Here is a 23,329-nt window from a genome sequence, read left to right as displayed (position 1 = left end):
TTTAATACCCCCCTATCACCAACAGATAGGTCATCCAAACAAAAAACCATTAAAGAAATCCTAGAACTAAATCACACCATAGATAAAATGGACCTAGCTGATGTCTACAGAATATTTTATCCAACTTCTGCACAATATACATTCTTCTCAGTGGCCCATGGAACCTTTTCCAAAATTGATTATATCTTAGGGCACAAAGCAAGCCTCAGCAAATATAAGAAAATAGAAATAATCCCATGCATTCTGTCTGACCACAATGCATTAAAACTAGAAATCAGCAACAAAAACAGCAGTAAAAAACACGCAAACAATTAGAAGCTGAACAACACATTACTCAATGATGAACGGGTCACTGATGAAATAAAAGAAGGAATTAAAATGTTCCCGGAAGTTAATGAAAATGAAAACATGACATACCACAACCTATTGGACACAGCAAAGGCAGTCCTAAGAGGAAAGTTTATAACCATTTATGCATATATCAAAAGGAGAGAAAGATCTCTAATCAATGACCTAACGCTACAGCTGAAACTCCTAGAAAAACAAGAACAAACAAACCCCAAAACAAGCAGAAGAAAAGAAATAAGATAAGGGCTGAAATCAATGAAATAGAAACAACAACAACAACAAAAAACCCAAAGAATCAATGAAACAAAAAGCTGGTTATTTGAAAAAATAAATAAGATTGACAGACCCTGGCAAACCTGACTAAAATGAGAAGAGAAAAAACTGAAATCAGTAAAATCAGAAATTCAAAAGCAGAGATAACAACAAACACCAGGGAAATCATCAGAGACTACTTTGAGAGCCTATACTCTAATAAATTTGAAAATCTTTTGAAGCCAACATTACTCTCATCCCAAAACCAGACAAAGACACCTCCAAAAAGGAGAACAATAGGCTAATTTCCCTAATGAATATCGATGCAAAAATCCTCAATAAAATAATGGCAAACCGAATCCAACAATACATCAGAAACATCATTCACCATGACAAAGTTGACTTCATTCCATGTATGCAGGGGTGGTTCAACACATGCAAATCTATAAATGCACTACAGCACATCAATAGACGTAAAGACAAAATCCACTTGATCATCTCAATAGAAGCAGAAAAAGCCTTTGACAAGATCCAACACCACTTCATGATAAAAGCTCTAAGAAAACTGGGAATAGAAGGAAAGTACCTCAACATTGTAAAGACTATATATGACAAACCTATAGCCAACATCATACTTAATGGTGAAAAATTGAAACCATTCCCCTAAAATCAGGAATGAGACAAGGGTGCCTACTATCCCCATTCCTATTCAACATGGTACTGGAATTTCTAGCCAGAGCAATTAGGCAAGGAGAAGAAATAAAAGGAATACAAATAAGTAAAGGAACTGTCAAACTATCCTTATTTACAGATGATATGATCCTGTACCTTAAAGACCCAAAAAACTCTATCCAAAAACTCTTAGACACCACAAACAGCTACAATAAGGTGGAAGGATCCAAATTCAACCTACAAAAATCATTAGCTTTTCTATACACCAACAATGAAAAAATTGAAAAGGAATACATGCAAACAATTCCATTCACAATAGCCTCAAAAAAAAAAAATCAAATACCTAGGAGCAAATTTAACAAAGGATGTGAATGACCTCTACAAGGAGAATTACAAACTCCTGAAGAAAGAGATCAAGGAAGACTACAGAAGATGTAAAGATCTCCAGTGCTCATGGATCAGTAAAATGAACATAGTAAAAATAGCTATACTACTGAAAGCAATCTACATGTTTAATGCAATTCCCATTAAAATCCCAATGACTTTCATCACTGAGATTGAAAAATCTACCCTAAAGTTCATTTGAAAACACAAGAGATAGTGAATAGCCAAAGCAATACTCAGTAAAAAGAGCAATGCTGGAGGTATCACAATATCTGATTTTAAACAATATTACACAGCAAAAGCAATAAAAACATCATGGCACTGGCACAAAGACAGACATGAAGACCAGTGGAACAGAATAGAGGACCTAGATATGAACCCACACAACTATACCCACCTCATTTTTGACAAAGATCTCAAAAATATATGATGGAGAAAAGACAGCTTCTTCAACAAATGTTGCTGGGAAAAGTGGTTATCCATCTGCAAGAAACTGAAACTAGATCCATGTCTATCACTCTGTACTAATATCAACTCAAAATGAATCAAGGACCTAAATATCAGACCTGAAACTCTGAAGTTACTACAGGAAGGAGCAGGGAACACTCTGGAACAAATAGGTACAGGCAAAGACTTCCTCAATAGAACCTCAGCTGCTCAGCAACTAAGAGAAAGGACAAACAAATGGGACTTCATAAAATTAAAAAGCTTCTGCATGACAAAAGAAATGGTCTCTAAACTGAAAAGACCACCCACAGAGTGGGAGAAAATATTTGCGAGACAAGGGACTGATAACCAGAATATACAGGGAACTTAAGAAACTAAACTCTTCTAAAATCAATAAACCAATTAAGAAATGGGCAACTGAACTAAACAGAACTTTTTCAAAAGAAGAAATTCAAATGGCCAAAAAACACATGAAAAAATGCTCACCATCTCTGGCCATAAAGGAAATGCAAATCAAAACCACATTAAGATTCCACCTCACCCCTGTTAGAATAGCCATCATCCAAAACACCACCACCAACAAGTACTGGTGAGGATGTAGAAAAAAAGGAACCCTAATCCACTGTTAGTGGGAATGCAAGCTGGTGCAACCACTCTGGAAAAAAATTTGGAGCCTTCTTAAAAATCTAAACATAAACCTACCATTAGATCCAGCAATCCTACTCCTGGGGATATATCCAAAGGAATGCAACACAGGTTACTTCAGAGGCACCTGCACACTCATTTTTATTGCAGAACACAATAGCCAAATTATGGAAACAACCAAGATGCCCCACTATTGATGAATGGATCAAGAAAATGTGGTACTTGTACACAATGGAATTTTACTCAGCCATGAAGAAAATTGAAATCTTATCATTTGCAGGTAAGTGGATGGAACTGGAGAACATCATTCTGAGCGAGGTCAGCCAGGCTCAGAAGACCAAAAATCATTTGTTCTCCCTTATATGAGGACTTTAGATCTAGAGCAAATGCAGCAATGTTGTTGGACTTGGATCATAAGAAAAGGGGAGAGCACATACGGGAGATATAGGAATAGGTAGAAAACCCAAAGCATGAAAGCATTTGATGTCCCTACTCCAGAGGAACTAATAAACCTTAAAATGACAGGTTATCATGAGCAGAGGATCAGGAACCCAGGTAAAGATCAGTTAGAGTTGAATCAACATGGGTCGTAACACATGGGTACATGAAAGCAATAGTAGGAATCTTTCTGTATAGCTATCCTTAACTAGCAAAAACACTTTGTCTTTCTTATTATGCATATGTCCTTTCTTCAACAATATCAGTGATAAGGGTAGAATGGGACCTGCCCAAAACTGAGGAGGGGAGGGGAAGAAGGTTGAGGGAGGGGGTAGGGTAGAGAAATGACCCAAACAATGTTATGCACATGTGAATAAATAAACAAAAAAAAAGTTTTCAGATTCCAGTATTTCAAAAACTGATATATATACACATGTACATGTATGTATATATATACATATAATGAAAATTTTTTGTTTATTGTTATGGTATGTTCTGCTTTAGTTTTGTTTGATTTGATATTATTTTACTTGAAGACATCATTAACATAAAAGTTTTAACATAATAAAATAATAATATTGATTTTGAAAACTGTCAATCTTTTGGTTGGTAGACAATGTGTTGAAGTATTTCTTCAGTGTATATTTTAAAAATACATAGCTTTTGTTTTAGTTTGTTTTGTGCTGCTGTAATTGAACACCCAAGACTGAGTAATTTATAAAGAATAGAAATTAATTTCTCACAGCTCTAGAATCTGGGAAGTCCAAAGCTAAGGGGCTTACATCTAGTAAGGGTCTTCCTGCTGTGTCATTTCATGGCAGAAGGCGTAAGTATTAGGGAATGTGAGAGAACAAGAAATCAAACTCACAACCTCCAGACCTTTCAATTAATCTAATCATTAGAGTAGAGTCTTGGTGACCTAACTACCTCCCATTAGGCCCCACCCCCAGCACTGCTGTGTGGGAGATCAACTTTCCAACACATACTTTTTTGGGTGACACATTCAAGCCATAGAAGTGTCTGATATAAGCATATAAGAAAATAAAGTGTATTATAACTAACCATTCTGATTTCAGTAACACCATGAGGACCTATAATTTTGTTTGACTATAACAAGTATTAACCTTAGCAAGTCAACCCTTGTAGAATTAATGTAACTCCGTTAACATACTTCAAAAGCAAAGATAGCTTAACTTATAATATATTAGATCCAATCAAATTAGACTAGAAAATCTATGAAAAGAGAAAAGCATGTATCTAGAGAACATACTCTGATTACAACAAATAACTTAGATAATGCATTTCAAAACAGATAAAGAAATATGGACGTTAGCTTAAATGTTCTGTGAAATCCTAGAAATTCCTAAAAATTCTAAGCAAAACCTTTCAACATGTTATTGCCATTCTATATTTGAGCCCACAAAACAGAAAGCTCCCTAAGATCTAAAAATACAACCATAAAAACAGAATAATGAGTAGATTCTTAATTCACAGTGATGAGGGATGATTGCTGATTTCTAAAATTTATAGCTTTGGGTTTTAGTGGCTTTTGTATATCTATGATGAAAATACCTAAAAGAACAACTTAAATGAGGGAAGATTTTTTTCTCATGGTCTCAGAGGGTTTAGTCCATGATTTCTTGACTTCATGCACTTGGGCAGAACATCATGGTGGTGGGTACATAAGGTCATAGAGATTCTTCACTTTATGGTAACCAGGTAGCAGAGAGCAAGAAAGGGACTGCAGAGTACATTTAACCTTGCAAGCACACTCCTTTTGATCTACTTCTTCTAATTAGGATCCATCTCCTGTTTTCCAGAATCTCCCCAAAGAGCAAGACCAGCTGGAGACCAAGCATTCAACACATAAGCCTGTGGGGAGCACTTCATATTCAAAGCATAACAATGTTTGTTTGGAGTTAGGGGAAATGTTTTTGATACTTATAATTTAGAGATCTATAACAGACACTTCTGCATGAAGTCAGGACCCTTAAAAGTATGTACATTAATGAAAAGAGAGTATTACTTAAAATACCACTGTTGTGGCCTGAATTTATCCTCCTAAAACCGTATGTTGGAAACATAATCTCTAATCCAACAGTTTTTAGAGGTAGGGCCTAATGACAGGTAGTTAGGCCATTAGGGTAAAATGAACTCATTAATGCCATCACCATGGAGCAGTTTGTGAGCATGAGAGGATGTTCATCATAAAAGGAAAAGCTGGCCCATTTTTTACTCTCTTTCAACTGCTCTTGCTCTTCTGTTTTCAGCCATGGGATAATGCAGCAAGAAAGCCCTCACCAGATGCCAGCTCTTTGATTTAATATTTCCTAAATTCCAGAACTGTGAAGAAATAAATTTCTATTCTTTACAAATTACCTAGTCTTATATATTTCATTACAACAACATTTAAATAAACTAAGAAAAGCACTCATGAGAAAAAGAAAGCTTGTTTTCATCTGAGAAAGCCTCCCTGAAATATTGTTATCCCAGACTTGCTCTCATATAGATCTGAGGTTCTAATATTTTCCACCTGAATATTGGTCTTAAATAAGAGGAATAAATTAAAATAAATTGAACCTAGCTGATGGATTTTTTGTGTGCCTGGCAAAAAAGAAACTCAAATTCTTCCCAGAAGGGAATTTCCTTGAAACAAGACTTGGAATTCCCAAAGATGAACTTAGCCAGACATAAATTGACAATCTCAAATTTTGAAATATCTAAGGAAACAAGCTACCATAAAGGACAGCTGGGAAAAGCAATTGAATAAAAACATATTCCCACACTCCGTGGCCACAGATATTAGAATTACTAGATCTTGATTTCAAAACAATATGCTTATTATGATCTGTAAAAAATGTATTGTTTCAATGAGCAAGAAACACTAAAAATTGGGCAGGTTCTAAAAGAACCAAAGTAGAAGTCCTGTAAATTGTTTCTAAATGGTAAAACTCAGTTGATTAGGTCGAGAACCACTTAGACAAAAGTCAAAGAGAATGTGTACTCTAAGAGAGAATACTGAAGAAATCATGTGAAACATAATAAATAAAGAATAAGGGAGAGGGTGCATAGAGAGCATAAAGGAGAATGAATATGGCCTGTATACTTTATATGCATATATGAAGAAAGAACATTGAAACCTGTCAAAATCATTTTAAGTTCAGGTGAAAGGGATGAAGGAAAATGATAGTGGGGATGATGTTAACCAAGGCACATTTTAAGCATATATGGAAATGTCATAATGAAACCCCCTGTACAACTAATAGATGCCAATAAAATGTTTAAAAAATAAAAGAAATAAAAACTACTTTTATTTTTTAAACATTTTAAAAAATAATAAAGATAAAATGGAATGGAACCAGTACAAAATGAGAATTTCGAAATAATTGAATAGAAAAACTAAATGAAGATGTGCTAAATACAATAATGCCTAAAACCTTTTAATATTTGGTAAAAGACATAATTACTCAGAATATATGAATAGTAGAATTTAGTACTATAAAGAAAATAGAAACTTAAAATTTAAGCTAGAAAAGAATAATAAGTTCAGGAGATATATTTTACATCACTGTGACTTTTATTTATAACAATATATTGTATTCTTAAAAACACAATTTTGTATAACATAAAATATATAGAATTTTTATTGATCAATTTCAATAAACACATTTTTTCAAAAGAATCATAACGAGATAAGTCTCAGTGTAGATATCCTGAGACAAAAAAGATCTAAAGTTTCCAAAAAGAAAAAAATAATAAAAGATTCTTTTAAAAACAATGGACACTATTTTCAAAGTGTTTTGAGAAAATAACCATCAACTACTTTTCATTATATCTACTGTATAACACTACAGTTGGAAAAAATTATAGGCATTTCTGCAATGTGAACTATAGGGAAAATTATTGCAAGTTCAAAGAAATGGGTATCAATGCTGAAGGAGCATATTTTATGCCCAAGTCAACGTGTATATGTTTGTGTTTGTTACAGAAGTTATTTCAGGAGTTTCACATTCAGGAAAAAATAAATAATCAACTGGTAAAAAGAACTGAATTATACATAAAGTCTAACAGCAAATGATGAAAACATTATATAAGTCACAAGGGACTGGAAAGGAATGTTGAAAAATGATTCCCACTGCTGTTTGTTGCATTTTCAATTGTCTCCTAAAAGACTGTGTATTAAAGACTTGATACCAAGTGTTGATTATTGGAAGGTTGTGGAATCTTTAAGAAATGGAGGCCTAGTGGGAGATATTTAGATGACCGGGGTGGGAGACCTTAGAGAAGATTTTGGCTCCCCAACCTCTTTCTCTTTTTTGAATTTTTTTTTCTTTTCTTTTTACTGTTCTCTTCCTGACCAGAAAGTAAGTGTTGCCCATGTGCTCGTTATGATATACTGCTTTGCACCACACCAAAAGCAAGGAGACCACCTGAACATGGACTAGAACTTCCAAAGTATGAGCTAAAGTTCATCTTTTATCTTTGCAATTTGATTATTCTGGGTATTTTGTTATAGTGACAGAAAGTTAAATAATCTGCCCACTATTTTTGCTTCAAGAAGAAAAACCTGACTGTAACCCTGCTTGGAAGTCCAAAGGTTCAGGAGTTTTATACTCAATTTTCTTAACTAAAAGAATACCAGTTAGAGCAGTTCTCTAATTTTTAGCACTATCATATGAAAAATACTAAAATAAATTAAATTTGTAGTGGACCTGATGAAGCCTAACTTAATGTTCATCCTTGCTCCATAGTTTGGTCACCAATTATGGTCTTGTTATTAAGTTAAATACACACCTAGAGGGTTTCTCATACAATTTGTCACCTGGATAACTCTTAAACTCCTCTTTTAGGTATCAAGATTTCTTTATATTCCTATTTGCTAGAGTAGATCCTACCACACAGTAAGGACTACAAAAATAATGATTGAATTAAGGAAAGGACATGTAAGTGGGTCAATGTCTTTCCTAATATAGTGCTCTGTGATCCATGTTTCATTTTCAGTATTAAAGTGTAAGAGGTTATAGGAGTGGTGGGAAGAGGTGAAAGAATTTCTGAAGAGACCAAACTTAACTGTGATGTACTTGTTTGTCTTTCTGAATAAATTCTCATTCCCTTCCCTTTCTAGATTCAGCATCTTGAAATTAGTATCTGCATAGCTGGGAAAACTTCAGCTGTATATTTAGTGTACTCATAATATTTTTCAAAAGAAATCTGTATTCTATTTTTTAAACAAGAAAGATAGCTGTCTGTCTTGGAATTTTCCTTTGTCTGTCAGCAGCATAGTTTCTCAGTGGATGTTAACTTCTTACCAAGATTATTATTTGGGAATCTTTCAGTCACAAGCAAGAGAAATTGAATTGAAACAAGCTGAAACCAAACTGCACATTTTATTTATGATTATCAAGTCTTCTACAGCAAATAGAAGGGTACCACTGGTAAGCAAGTTTCCAGCACTACAAGTTCCATCATTGCTTCATTCCCTCTTCGTCTGGTGGCTATCACACCATTACTAAGGGAGAACCTGACCACATTGTGTTCATGTACAATATGGATAGCTGCCAATGCCTGCACTGATTTAATGGTAGACAAAAACGTGAGGATAATTTCTAACATAAAGAAAGCTCTTTTGTAACCATATCAAAGGAGAAGTTCGATTTGCCTGAGAAGTGGAAATGACAAAACACAGAACAGATGAAACAATGATACCTAGTGTACTCTGTGTTCCAAAGAGTTATCTTTTAGATAACATGTTTTTCTAAATACATTGCTAACAGAAGCCATCTGAGCCTAATAAAAATTGTATAAGCATCTTGCATTGTTTCTTTACATTAAAAACAAAGTAAAACAAAATGTTTTGCACCATTCATTGAAAACATATTTAGCACATTTAGGAATATCACTTATAATGCTTAGATGTCCAGAGATTCCCTGAATGCTGAAATCTCTTCATCATTCAGCGACAGAGAATCACCTGTGTGTTTTTTCTAGGTTCCTTGTATCAACCAAGGGTATTGATATCAACAGCCTCAGCTTTTAATACTAGCCTCAATTTCCCAAAAATCATCCTTCAAATTTTCATGAAGCTATGAGAAAAGGAAATCAAGTTGCATTATCGCTCAAGGACTATTGTTACAATGCTTGGGGCCATATTAGTTACTTCTAAGTATAAATAATAAACACAGATAATTTTTTTAAATCATAAATTCAATAAAGTATGGGTGGGCCTGAAGAATAATGAGAACAATCTGTAAAATGCTTTTAAAAGGATGTAAACAGAATCTGATGCAAGAGAGATTTTTTTTTTGCCTGTAATGATGAAGTAACATCCTGTAAAAGCTTGTTTACTCACTCAATATGTTTCTTGTGAGTATAGTACATCAACATTTAAAGAACATTTCTTTTCAGCATTAGTGTGCAAAGGAATGTTTGCATTGGAGAAACATGTCCTTAGTGACTTGGGGATATTTACTCACTTAAAAAATAAATTTGCTACAGCAAGGAATAGGTCCCAAATTATTCAATAAAAATTATCTTCACTAAATATTTTGATCAATACATACCCTTTGCTGATTCCTCATTATAATGGTGTCAATATTCAGAGGGAAAAGATATACACAAAACAAACTACAGGACCCGCAGTTGCAAGAGGATGTTTACCGTTTGGAGACACTGCGTTGCTCATAGCAGATTAGTGTTTCCCTCTAGTGGTGAAACGGCATTTAACTCCATCAACCAACTCACCTTTTGAAAAACAAAGCAGGAAATGAGAATAAGGTAGCATCTAGTGAGGCAAAAATTAACACAGGTCTTAATTAAATGATTTGCAAGTAGAATCAGGTCTGGTTATTATGGAGAAACTAATTCATAGTTTAAATTCCAGATCAATTTCCATGGGATGAACAAGGACAGAGAATATTTTAAACTCTGGATGATGAGAGATGCTGATGATGAGTGAGGAAATGAAAATCAGAAGGGGAAACAATTAAAATACTTAGTAAAACCAATTCATGTTAATGTGGTACAAGATTAGTAATGAAGCAAGATTAGCGACATTTAATTCCACATTCCATTACTTATTTAAAAATTCCTTATTAAAATAATTTCATTTTTGAAAAAATCCAAATTCATGTTCTGGCTTCATTCCAACAAAGACTGACTGCATCTTTTGTGACCCTCTCGCCTAGGGGTGGGAAGTGCTCTATTTCATGAGGAGAAAACATAGTGACAGTCTAACCACACCAAATCATTTGCCTAAATGAATCATTGACCTAAACTATTCCCCCAAATGAACCTAAGTAATTTATTTGTGACAGTGGTTATGCTTAACTATTTAAAAATGCAAGGTGATTACAGAAAACGTTCTATTTTCCTTCTTCCAAAAACTGTGAGGATGTGAGGATATCAACAATCAGCCGAACGGCAAAATGCCACACCAGCTCCAAATGTGCACACTAGGGTTCCTTGAGCAATCAAACTTGCTGAAATTAAGGGTCAGAAGATCAGCACTGTAACTTTAGGCAACCCAGGGGAAGACAACAATCTTCCACCTTTGTTGTATTCTGTGAACTAGCCACGATCACAGAATGTGAAAAACAGCTATCAGATCACAGGATCGTTTCTGTGCCAGAAAGCACCTGCAGTTATTATGTACAAAAGAAGCCCACAATGCCAGGCTTCAGAAGCACATAAAGCTAGCAGTCCATCCAATTTCTCATAGGGAAATATGTACATGCTACAGAGCAAAGAAATGTCCATGATACAGGCACACACTTTCGAATCCTTGTCGACTCAACTATCCAGACTTTGGTTTACATTATGAATTATTGAAGGAGCTGAAAGAGAAGAGCTAAAAACAGAAGCTTGAAATTATCAGCTCATCACCCATAAAGAGGTTATAGATCCTGAAGCAGGAAGGCTGAACAAAAAGAAACAATTATTCTACAAGTCCTCTTTGTGTTTAACAGATTACATACACTGTGGCCAATAAATTTATCTTGCTTTTCTAAGGAAAATAAACAGATGGAAATAGAACTGCATGCAACTATTGATCATTTACTTCTCATATTTATCCATTGTCCATAAAAAGCTGCAGAAGAAATATTCAAAAACTGGTTCTAGCTCACTAAAAGATAGAATCTAAAGGACAAATATAAAACATACTTTATATTTAGTAGCAACTAACATTATTATAATACAACTATTAAGCAGAAGTTTCACAGATTTTTAGAAACTTTGGGGAAGGTTATCAAATATGAACCCCCAAAATACACATCTTCTTCCATATTAAGGTCAACTAAAATAGATTGCACAGAAAATGTATTTAACTTTTAAAAATTATTTAATTATTTGCATGTCAAAGCAAATCAAAGGTGTATATAGACCTCAATCCAAACGTATGTAAAATATAATGTACAAAGGGCTTCAACCAATCTCTTTGATACATATGTGCTTCTAGTAGGGTAAATTTTGTGTCATATATCCCAATCTCAATTAAATAAGACATTTCAGTTATCTAAAATATCATTTGGCCTTTCTTGTTGACATGACATTAAAAAATGAAGACTGTGTTTTTGCACATGGGATGCCTAATTTAGTCACTATAATTGCGTAGAATTTGATAAGAATATATAAACAGAAGCTATCACTGTGAATGTCACAATTGACCTGGAAGAAATTCTTCAATGTTTGAAAAGTAGAGCTTTTAATCTAGGATGTCTCTCTTTGGATTGTAACATTAAGTTAAATTATTCTGGAGCTTGTTTCTTGACATAGTCCTGTTAAAATGAAAGAAAAAAATGCAATCTTAAGAAAAAAATATTATCTCACTGGAAGACAGAAGATGGGTAACAGGAAAAGAGGAATTTGTGGTAAAGGAATTATACAGATGAAAAACAAGGAAATTAAAAATGGAAAGTGGAGGGCACACCCAAGCACTTCTAGATTATTGTTACAACAAGACCAATTGTCAAGTATACATACTAGAACAGTATCATGTTTTTCTCTCCCACAGTATGCTAATTTCATTTTTTGAAGGATGTAGGAGGAATTTTCTCTCTATCCCCTATAAATTATTCTTTACTGAGTGCTGCTTTGCAGACAAATAAAGGCACACAAAGAAGCTCGGGCATTAGTATTTCCCAGGATGGATACAGGATGGTTTAATAGAGGTAATGAACACTGTGGCCAAGAGCCAAGATGACAAGCTCCAGCCACAAAGCCCTTACTCAAGTTCAAGACAGCCACTAGAAACATGCAGAAAGCAACCAGTCATTTTTCTAAACAGAAATTTTTATGCTACTGTGATCAATTAGCTCATTTTTCCCTTTGCTAGGTGACTCTTTCCCGGGAAATTCCCCGAGTGGTGGCACTGAAATGCCATCTATCACAGAATGCAAAAGTGGGATTAAAGGTTTTAAGTGCCTGGGCATGAAGCCTAAAAAAGAACGCAGAAGAGCAACCCTTACTAATTGTAACAAGATGCTGCTTGTGCCTCTGCCTTTTATATGTTGAGAGTGGAAGAACTCTAGAATCTAAAGGATTTTTCTGAATGTCAAATGCACCTCAGTGTTTTTTCTTTCCTCAACACTGATGGGACTGATTAATTCTTAACAAGTGCCAATAAAGAACATGATGACTATGAAAGCAAGAGAGCATTTATTAAATTACTTCTGTGATTTCTAACGCAACTGAGTTTGTGGAATAGTGTACTAGCTAATAGGATGCCTATTTTAAAAGATTATCAAATCTTCCCATCAACATTCTTTTGCTTGCATGTGATCTGAGGCACCCTCTCTCCCTTTCCAACTTCCCCCTTTCTCATCCTCACTCTCTCCATCTTAAAGCCAAGTGCCATACAGACTAAGTCAATGAACTGAGCATCGGAGAGGATAGACCACTATATTCATGATTTGTTCACACATGCACCTTCAAAACTGAACAATTTCATATATTGAAAAAATCATTTTTATTATTTATAAAGTATATTTCCCATGTTTTGTAGAATTTGTTCAAAATATTTACATTAGGTCCCCCTGTTAATTACATCTTCCATCTCATTGGCAATATACTTTTCAACTACTATAAATTACAGTTTAGAGAAACCCATGCATACAGGGAATAAATCCTGGAATCTTCCCATAGATTCTTTCTAACATAAGTTTTTAAAGCATTATGGATTTTACTTACAAGCCCAATACGTTGTCATAATCTTTTACTACAAGTCTGATAGAACTGCACCAAGACATGAAGAACAGAGGATGAAGAATCTAATTGGAGCAGAAATCAAGCTTTGGGATGAACAGAAAGGAGATGACTATTGCCAACTAAAGGTATTAATACTGCATTCTACCTGTCTCAAACCCTGTCTTCTTTCTGAACCATGCAGAAAGATGAAAATTCTTAATGACTTTCCTGCTCACAGGAACGTCATGGCTTGGGTATAAAACAAGCAGAGTACACCCTTTACAACTGAACTGACTTTTCCAGGCCTGGGAGAAAACACAGGCTGGTGTTATTTGTGAGGCAGGACCCGCATTAACTCAATTTGTGAAAAACGGTGACAATTACATTCAAGAAATGCTAAACAATAAATTTCAGCCTCTTCCAACATTCTACATGGACAATAACATTCCACAAATTTCCAGGAACATTTAGCCCTAAAGTGCCCCATATCCCTGCAGGAGAGCGAAGAAAGCATTAAGAGAAGAGGTTATGCTGATGATAGCTCCTGAATAGCTTTCAGTATCTGTATACAATCTATATGCTCTGTGTTGGCTTATACATGTTATTTATTTTCTGTGAATGAAACTTCTTAGTATAACTTTCTAACACAACTATGTGTCCTATAATTCACATATTTCCAACAGTACTGCAAACTAGCAAGAGTTGAATATGCCACCCAGCAATATTCCAGGAAACTAATTACCTGAGGGAATTCATGAAAAATTGCATAGATTACTGTGCATCAACAATAAAGTAATGAAACTGGTTTCCACAAGGCATATATAAAAATCTTATCTATCTGCTGTGTATTGATTTATGCACACATTTTCAGAAGATCTATGCAAATCATACCTGGTACAATTCTTTCTCCTCTGCAAAGCCTTCCCTACCAGTAGAGCTGAACATCATATTTCTTTCCTTTAAAGTTATTTTACATGTCGTCCATTTAGAACTTAGTATTTATGCTGCCATTGATAGTTATCTTGTTAAGTTTGAATGTAGTACACATTTAAAACTCCCTTCCCTTTAATATGAAAACTGTATAATTTACTTATGGCTATATACCAAACTATCTTGAAGTTTAGCAGCCTAAAGCAATATTTACTATCTGACTTGGTTTTTAGGGTTCAGGTATACTGGAGTAGATTAGTGGGGTTGTCCTGCCTCATGTCTCTCATGAGATTTCAGTTGACCTGCTACTCAGTGCTCTACTTGCCATAACCTATATATGACTTCAGTGTGCCTTCCATGTATTTGTGTGTTGGAAGCTTGATCCCCAGTATACAAATGTTGGGAGGCATTGGGATCTTTAACAAATGGGGATTTGTCCATGATCATTAATCACTGGGGTGATAACTTCAGAAGTATTCAAGGAGCTGTCTGTCATAGGTCCCTGAGTTAGTATTCATGAGAGCTAGTGTTTATAAAAGAGCATGTTTGGCTCATCCCTGCTTTTAGGCTTCCTATCTCTCCATTTGATTTTTTCCTTACACACATACTCCTGCCACAATGCAACCTACCATTAGGCCCTCCCCAAAGGCTAAATCCTTGGGGCTTATGCATCCTGGCCAGTCAGTACACAAACTGTATTCTCATTACAGTCTAATCAGTCTCAAGTATTTCATTATTCAATGGAAAATGAATAAATACACTACTAACTTAAAGTTTGCACCTGCTTTGGAAAATATACTCCTAAGTATACTCATATTACTCTTGTCAAGTCTCACTTCTTTATTGGTTGTTAGCTGGAATCCTAAATCTGTGGGCACTATAGACTTAGAATAGGGTGAATAGTCTCACTTTGACAAACTGCCAAGGAAGAGAGAAAGTGAGAGGGAAAGAAAGAGGGGGGGAGGAGAGAGAAAGAGAGAAAAAGAGAGAGAGAGAAGAAGAGAGAGAGGGCAAGAGAGAGAAAGTTAGTTATGATCAAAACCGTGATGTATTTTATAACCTGATCTTAAATGTAATAATAGCATTACTTCTACCATACTCTATTATTTTATTCTAGACCATGTGGGAAGAGACTACTCAGCAGTATAAATACAGGAGATAGGCATCAATGAAAATTATCTCAGGATCTTCTACAAAAACTGAAAACTTTTCATGACTCTCCCGTTCAGGGATTCCAACAAGATACCTTGCTTAGAATAAGGAACAACAAATACTTGTTAAACTGATTATTATCTTGCATGTTTTCAAAATATATTGTTATTCTTTTGCACACAGAAACAGAAAATACCATGTAATGATGCATTTACAGGCCAAGAAATATAAAGGGTTGCCAAATACTAGAAGAGGCAAGAAAGGATCATTCTTAGAACCTTCACAGAGGCCATAGCCATACCTATATCTCCAATGCAAATGTTAGATAATGTAAGTATAAGGGAATGAATTTACATTGTTTTAACCCATCAGTTTTTTGTTTGTGCATTACGGCAACCCTAGAAAACTAATATACTTCTTTTGTTGTAATACACAATAATACTTAACTAATGCTATTGTTAAGTATTTACAATACTTAAGTATTTACAATAGCTAAAAAGTGGAAAAAACTGAAATGTCCCATCAGCTAGCAAATGGATAAACAAAATACAGTACATCAATCTGATAAAATAAAACTAAATCATAAAAACATGAAACTGTGCCTTTCATGAAATACGGATGGAACTAGAAACCATTAAGTGAAATGGCCTAGCTAGATACTGAAAGATTAGTACCACCTGATCTCACTTATATGTGGAATCTAAAAATAGTCAATCCCAAAGAAGTTGAGAGTACAACCGTGATTACCAGAGGCTGTGGACAGTAGCAACAGGAGGGAGAGATGGGGAAATAATTGATGAATGGGTATTACCTTACAGTTAGATAAAAGAAGATCTGATATACCTGAATATAAATAATGTACTGAAAATTTCAAAAGGCTGGAAGAAAGCGCTTTAAGTATTTCCATCACAAAGGAATGATGCTTGAGGGGATAGATATGTTTAACCTGATTTCGTTACCTGATACTCTCATAACTTGCATAATTTTTATGTTTTTATGTATCAGTGAAAATAGATTTAAAAAAACCTAAGTGAATAAACAAACCAAAAATGATAATGTTTAAATATACATTCATTAGAAAATTCTTATTGCTATGATAACCATTTTGTATTTGCAAATTGGCATTATGGTTTTAACAGCAAACATTATAAACTTTTTTACGAAATCTATCACTGAAGGTAAAACTGCCTTTTTAAGATATGAACAATATCTTATTTCTTAATGTACTGTTCTGTGGCAAAAGGTAACGAGTAGACCCCCTCTTTAGACCCACTAAGCTGTACAATCTTTGCTTTTGGTACTAGTCCTTGGTCTGTCAACATCATTTCCTCTATAGTATCTTTGCAGAGAAGTGAAGAATTTTTTTTCAATAAAATTAGAAAGTGCTTAAATAGTATTATTGTACTTTCCTGCACAAACCCAAGGACAAATTTATTTAGCAGTTACATACTGAAAACAAATGTTAAATGTCAAGCAAGTCACAATAGTAATAACACCAACAAATAAATGTTCCTAGCATTCCAAAATTTAATCAGCTATTTGATAGCACAGATTTTTTGTTTTTGAAGACTGTGTTTTGCACATAGCTCAGGTAATGAGATTAAGAAACTGTAATATTCAAACTGATATTTCAGTAGGCTACTTTTAGATAAAACAAAACAAAACATTATGAATATAATAGAATTTTGCATTAAATTTTTTCATACAATCAGTTACAGTAAGATGACATAGAAAATATTTTCCACTTATTAATTTATTCATTCAATCAATTAAGAAACTTTACTTGAGTACTTATATTGGCCTGGGAAATATGTTAAGTGCTGAAAGTATAAAAGTAAATTGTACATCTGATACATCCCTTCAAAGAACTTATTCTCATTTGGGAGAAAAACATGAAGATAATTATCATAGATTGATTTGAGTGCTGTAATAAAAGCATAAACAAAATCCTGGTAGATTTGATATAGAAAAAGCTAATAACTGCTGTAGGAAGACAAGAATTGCTCATTCAGTTTCCTGGTAACAAAATGCTAAACAACAAATGTAATAGGGATTGTTTAGTTAGAATTATAAATTCTAACTTATTTATTTAGAACTGCATTAGTCATTGCCTTTTGAATAAACCAAGTTCTGAGCATATTTTTTATGAGGCAGATCTTATTTTATTGCCAAGCCTGGGCTTGATCTTCTTGGCTCAAACCATTCTTCTGCCTCAGTCTTAGTAGTAGAGACCAGAGGTCCATTATTCCAGAACTCAGCACTTGTTACAATTTAAAAAATAACTTCTGGAAAGATTCACACCATTTAAGCCCATCTTCCTTTGCATGACCAACCATTGCCCAAGAAAATCACTAATAACTCAGTTTGTTTCATTAACAAACACTTGGCCCTGCACCCACATGGTGTCACATCATAGATTTCTCTGATACGGTATATCCAAAAGAAAATCAATCGAAACTGAAGCAAGAATTTTCAATTTCAGCTCCAACATCTAGGGAACCTAAAAGTTATCACTTCTATTCTTACAGCAAGAGAAAATCTGAGCAGACTGAAAATTAACAATCTTGTTGGACTCAAATGGCTCAGATTGCAAACTTGGAAAGGTAGGTGTATAATAGCCAAGATCTGCTTACCAGCAATGAGAGACATAGAATGAAGCAAACACTTAAAGAATAATTTTGACAAGTTGCTGGAGGTCGACTGTGACTAGTAGTAGAGCAAGAAACAACTGGGGTCAGTCATAGAGAACAATCCATGTGTGTGAGTGAGCACAACTTGAGGAACACAGCAAATGTCTCATGGTAAGGTACCAAGAAAAGTCTCAACTCCCAAATCTGGCAGGGAAAAAAAAAGTGACTATTGTGAATGTTTTCCATGAAAAGGCCTACATTCCAAGATAAAAGACTTTATTACAACCTCATTCCACACAGGGCAAAAGGCATTTTTCTCTCTCCATTTAACTCCAACCTTTCTGACTCACCTAAATAGGAATGGTGGGAGGGGATGGATTAAGAAACACTAGTGAATATGACAGCTCAGTGACCTGCTCGCACTGAAAGATTAAGATACAAATAAGATTACAGAATGTTTCCGTTTTCCATTACCCTACCTCCACATTCACAGGGCTGTAGTGTTTTACCTCTGAAATAAAATGGAAAGAACTGCAAGCCCAGCTTATATTTAAGGAAGAGATCTTAAAGAACCCTAAAAACAACAGGCGAGATTAAAAACAAAGTTAATATAGGCAACAGAGGCTTCTGGAGCCCAAACCTACAACAAACATTAAACACAGTCCAGCAACTAGCAATATTGACACTAAAAATTAATTCACACTAAGGATTAATTCACACTAAAGATTAATTTATCTATCTTTAACCCGTACATTATGGCTGACTTACAAAAAAAATTACAAGCATTGTAAAAGTCAAGTAAAAACACAGTCTGAGTAGACAAAGCTAGCACCACAACCAGACTCACATACAAAATGCATAAGCAAGTGGCAGACTGAGAACTGAAAATAACTATGACTAATAAGCTAAGAAATCCTATAGAAAAAGAAAGATGATATGTAAGAACACATTAATATAAACAGACAGATAGGAATTGATAATTAGAAGGGAATGTTATCTAATGAAAGCATAATGTAAAAATGAAGAATGTTTTTGTTAGGCTCAAGAGAAGTATAGAAAAGACAAGGAACAAATAAGGTTTTTATCTGTCTATAAAAACTCATAAGAAAAAGACTCAAGAGAGATTATTTAAGAATAATTGAACAATTATAGAAGATATAGCATATAGGTACCTAAATCAGAAAAAGAAGACAGACTAGACCAATAGAAATATTGGTAGAAATAATAGTGACTCAACATTGTCCAAAATTAATGATAGACACCAAAACGCAGATCCCGAAAGTATACTCAGCAACTAAGGTGCTTGCACTATCAAGTAAAAAGTATGCTATTCTTCTAACATGGACATAAAATAGTTGTGGGTATCTATTTTGCATTCTAGGGATAAAATAATTAAGTGATAAAATAATTAAACAAAGCAAATTAATTAGGCTAAACGTGGAGAGAATATGTGGGTGTGCTGGCTTATACCAGTAATCTAAGTTACACTGGAGGCAGAGATTGGAAGGATCATTGTTTGAGGCCAGTCAAGGTGAACTCCTAGATGAAGTTAGCTAGACGTCAACGCAACAAATAAGTTGGGCATGGTTGTATGTGTCTGTAATCCAAGCTACTTGGGAGGCATAAACAGAAAAATCATAGTCCAGGCTGGTCCAGATAAAATCATGGAATCCTCTCAGAAAAGAAAAAATAAGTGACACAAAAAAGGCTGGGGACATGGCTCAAGTGGTGAACACCTGCCTAGCAGGCACAGGATCTTGAGTTCAAATCAAAGTACTGGAAAGAAAGAAGGAAGGAAGAAAGGAGGGAGGAAGGGAAGGCAGGAAGGAAGAGGGAGAAAAGAAGAAAGAAAGAGAGAAGGAACAATAAAGAAAGAAAGGAAAGAAGGAAGGAAGGAAGGAAGGAAGGAAGGAAAAGGAGGGAAGGCAGGAGCCAGAGAAGACAAAAATTTAGGGGAAGGAAAAAGAGGCAAAGAACAATCGCAAAATTTCATCAAATAGAAAATAGTTGTAAATATATTACATTTTAATCCAGCTATATCCATGATCACTTTAAACATGAATGCTCTAAATAAACCAATAAAAAGAGGTTATCAGAGTGGATTTTTAAAATTTATTTTATTAGCATACATTATTTGTATAAAAGAAGAGGTTTCAAGGTGACATTTCTGGGCTTGCATATATTGTACCTTGATCATTTCACCCCTCGATGATTATCACCCTTCCTCCATCCCCCTTTTTTGCTTTCACTTCCACCTCCCTAGTAACCCAATTTTTGTTTCATAACTTTAGTTTTATATTTACCTAGCTTCCAAACATGAGAAAAAACATATGCTACTTGTCTTTATGGGACTTTCTTATTTCACTTAACATGATGATCTCCAGTTCCATCCATTCTTCAGCAAACTACTTAATTTCATTCATCTTTAATGGCAAGTAAAACTTCATTGTGTATATACAATACCTTTTTTTATCCATTCATCCACTGACAGGCACCTAGACTGCTTCTGCAACTTGGCTATTGTGAATCATGCTACAATAAACAGTGGTATACAGGTATCACTATAGTAAGATAATTTTGATTCTTTTGGAAATATAACCAAAAGTAATATGTATAAATCATATGGGAGTTATAATTTTAATTTTTATATGAACCTTTACATATTGATTTCCATAGTGACTGGACTAGTTAACATCCCACCAGCAGTGAATAAGAGTTCATTTTTCCTCACATCCTCACCAGAATTTGTTGTTATTTTCTTTTCAGTGTAGATTTTAAAAAGACCTAATAGACTTGTCTACAAAACCCAATTTAAATATAAAGACATGAGAGCATAAAAGTAAATGAATGCAGACCTTTCCATGCTGCCACAAATGACAAAACTTCATCATTTTGTGGTTGTATAATATTCCACTGTGTATATATGCAATTTTTAATCCACTAGTCCATCAATGATTCCACATATAGGCTATTGTGAATAGTGCTGCAAAAAATAAGGATATGCAGGTGCTCCTTTGATGTAATGATTATATTTCCTTTCAATATATACCAGTGGTGGGATTGCTAGATCATGTTAGTCCTATTTTCAGTTTTTTAAAAAAGGAACTTCTATACTATCTTCCATAATGGCTATCCTAATTTACTTTCTTACCAGAATGTGTTATTTTGGGTTTTTTTTGATAAGAGCCATTCTCAATGGGATGAGAGAACAACTCACTTTGGTTTGGGTTTATATTAAGTGAAATGAGCCAGATACATAAAGAAAAATATTACATGTTTTCATTCATTTGTGGAACTTACAAAAGTTGATTTCATACAAGTAGAGGTCATTAGAGCTAGTAAGGGTAATAGGAAGAAGCAATAGAGAGAGGGTGGATATTGGGTGCCAAAATTCAGTTGGGGAAAGTAGTTCTGATGTTCTATACCATAGTAGGAGTACTATACTCTAAAGACAACTAATTATACATTTCAAAATAACTACAGAGGAATTTGAAGATTGCCAAAACATAGAAATGGTAACGTATCAGGAGATAGAAATGCTATTTACCTTTACTTGGCCATGACACATTGTATGCAATAATTCTAAATCCCATAAATAAGTATAAATATTATATCATATAAATTAAAGATTATGAAAATGTTACAAAGTAAATGTATAAAGTTATGCCGTTTGGATTCTGATCAAAGGAAGGTTGAGTAGCTATACTTATTTCAGACAAAGCAGACTTTAGATCAAGGAAAATTAAAACAGAGGAAATAGGACATTTTAAATGGTAAAGGCCTCAACTTTCCACAAAAGCATTTTAATCCATAAGACGTATGTAGCTAATAGAAAAACAACAAAGTGCATGAGGAAAAATAGACAAATTTAATATAAGAGACTGCAAAACCTCACTTTCAGTAACTGATAGATTAAGCAGGCAGAAAAATCAATAAGGACACAAAAAAAAACCCTAAATAGACAATCAATTAATTTGACCCAGTAGACCATCGTAGAATATTCTATCCTCAAACATTTACAGAATGTACTGTGTAGGCTGAGAAGCATACATATAAGATATGTATCAGGAAATTTTGCACACATATATACATACAAGAAGGATTGGATTTATAAGTCACAAACAATATCTGGAATTTATGTTCACTAATGTGCACTCAAAACCCAGTACATGATGTATTTTTTTTTACAGTTGTTTTCTTTAAAATTACCCAAAATTGGAAGCAGTGACTTTCTATCAGCAGCAAATGAGTAAGTGTGCTACATGCAGACAACTGAATATTACTCAATGTTAAAAAGAATTGAACTAGTGAATCATGAAAAGACATAAACATAATCACATATAATCTGAAAATATTTTATACTGTATGATTTCAATTCCATGGCATTCTGGAAAAGATCAAATTATATAAACAATGAGAAGATTGGAATCTAATGGGGAAGTATTGAATAAGTAAGATAAGGAGGATTTATTTTAGGTAGTGACCTATACTCTGTGGTATTATTATGGTAGATACATGACATTCTGCATTTGTCAACAGTCAGAACTTTACAAACAAGTAATTGGCTATCATATATCACAAAATAAGCAGAAAAACTTTAGGATGTCATAAAATTCTAGAAAAGGAGTACAGACTGTGACTAGAGAAGTTACTTAATTACAAATGAATGAAAGAAATCCATTAAAGAATTTGGGAGATCAGGAAGATGATGACCTAAGTAACTAAAAATGAAAGTGTCTTAGTCCATTCTTGCTGCTATAGCAAATAAAATATACTGGGTACTTTATAAATAATAGAAATTTATTTCTCACAGTTCTGGAGTCTGGTAAGTTCCAAGAAGAAGACATCAGCAAATTCAGTGTTGCAAATGAGTGTTGCACTGTGCTTCCAAGATGGCTCCTTCACCCTGCATCCTCACATGGCAGGAGGACAAAAGGTACAAACATTGTATCTTCACATAGCAGAAGAGATAGCATGTGTCTTCATGTGGCAAAGAGGAGAAACAGTTCCCTGGAACCTCTTTTGTAAGCTTATTACTCTCATTTATGAATGCCTTGCCCTAATGACTCAACAATATTCTAAAGGTCCCACATCTTAATACTATCACATTGTTAGTCATATTTCAACATAAGAATTTTGAAGAGACATGTTCAGACTACTGCAGAGAAGAATCCATGGCTGAATGCAAAAAGGACAATAACACTGTCTTCTATTTGATAATGTGTTTCTCACTAAGGTAAAGTGAACGA

General features: G+C 34.3%; 1 long non-coding RNA gene across 1 annotated transcript in view; it reads right to left on the bottom strand.

Annotated features, from left to right (window-relative positions):
* The window catches only part of LOC141420757 (uncharacterized), a 99,685-nt gene extending 76,600 nt beyond the window's left edge, over window positions 1-23,085 (bottom strand). The window contains exons 1-2 of the long non-coding RNA XR_012445326.1: window positions 22,892-23,085; window positions 9,844-9,927 (exon numbers count right to left, since the gene is read on the bottom strand). This is a non-coding gene — a long non-coding RNA (uncharacterized lncRNA). The remainder of the gene's footprint in view (window positions 1-9,843; window positions 9,928-22,891) is intronic.
* Window positions 23,086-23,329: the final 244 nt, after the last annotated feature.

This window comes from Castor canadensis, chromosome 1 (assembly GCF_047511655.1).
Source record: "Castor canadensis chromosome 1, mCasCan1.hap1v2, whole genome shotgun sequence".
In the NCBI taxonomy this organism is placed as follows: domain Eukaryota; kingdom Metazoa; phylum Chordata; class Mammalia; order Rodentia; family Castoridae; genus Castor; species Castor canadensis.
This window is presented reverse-complemented; position numbering and strand designations above follow the sequence as displayed.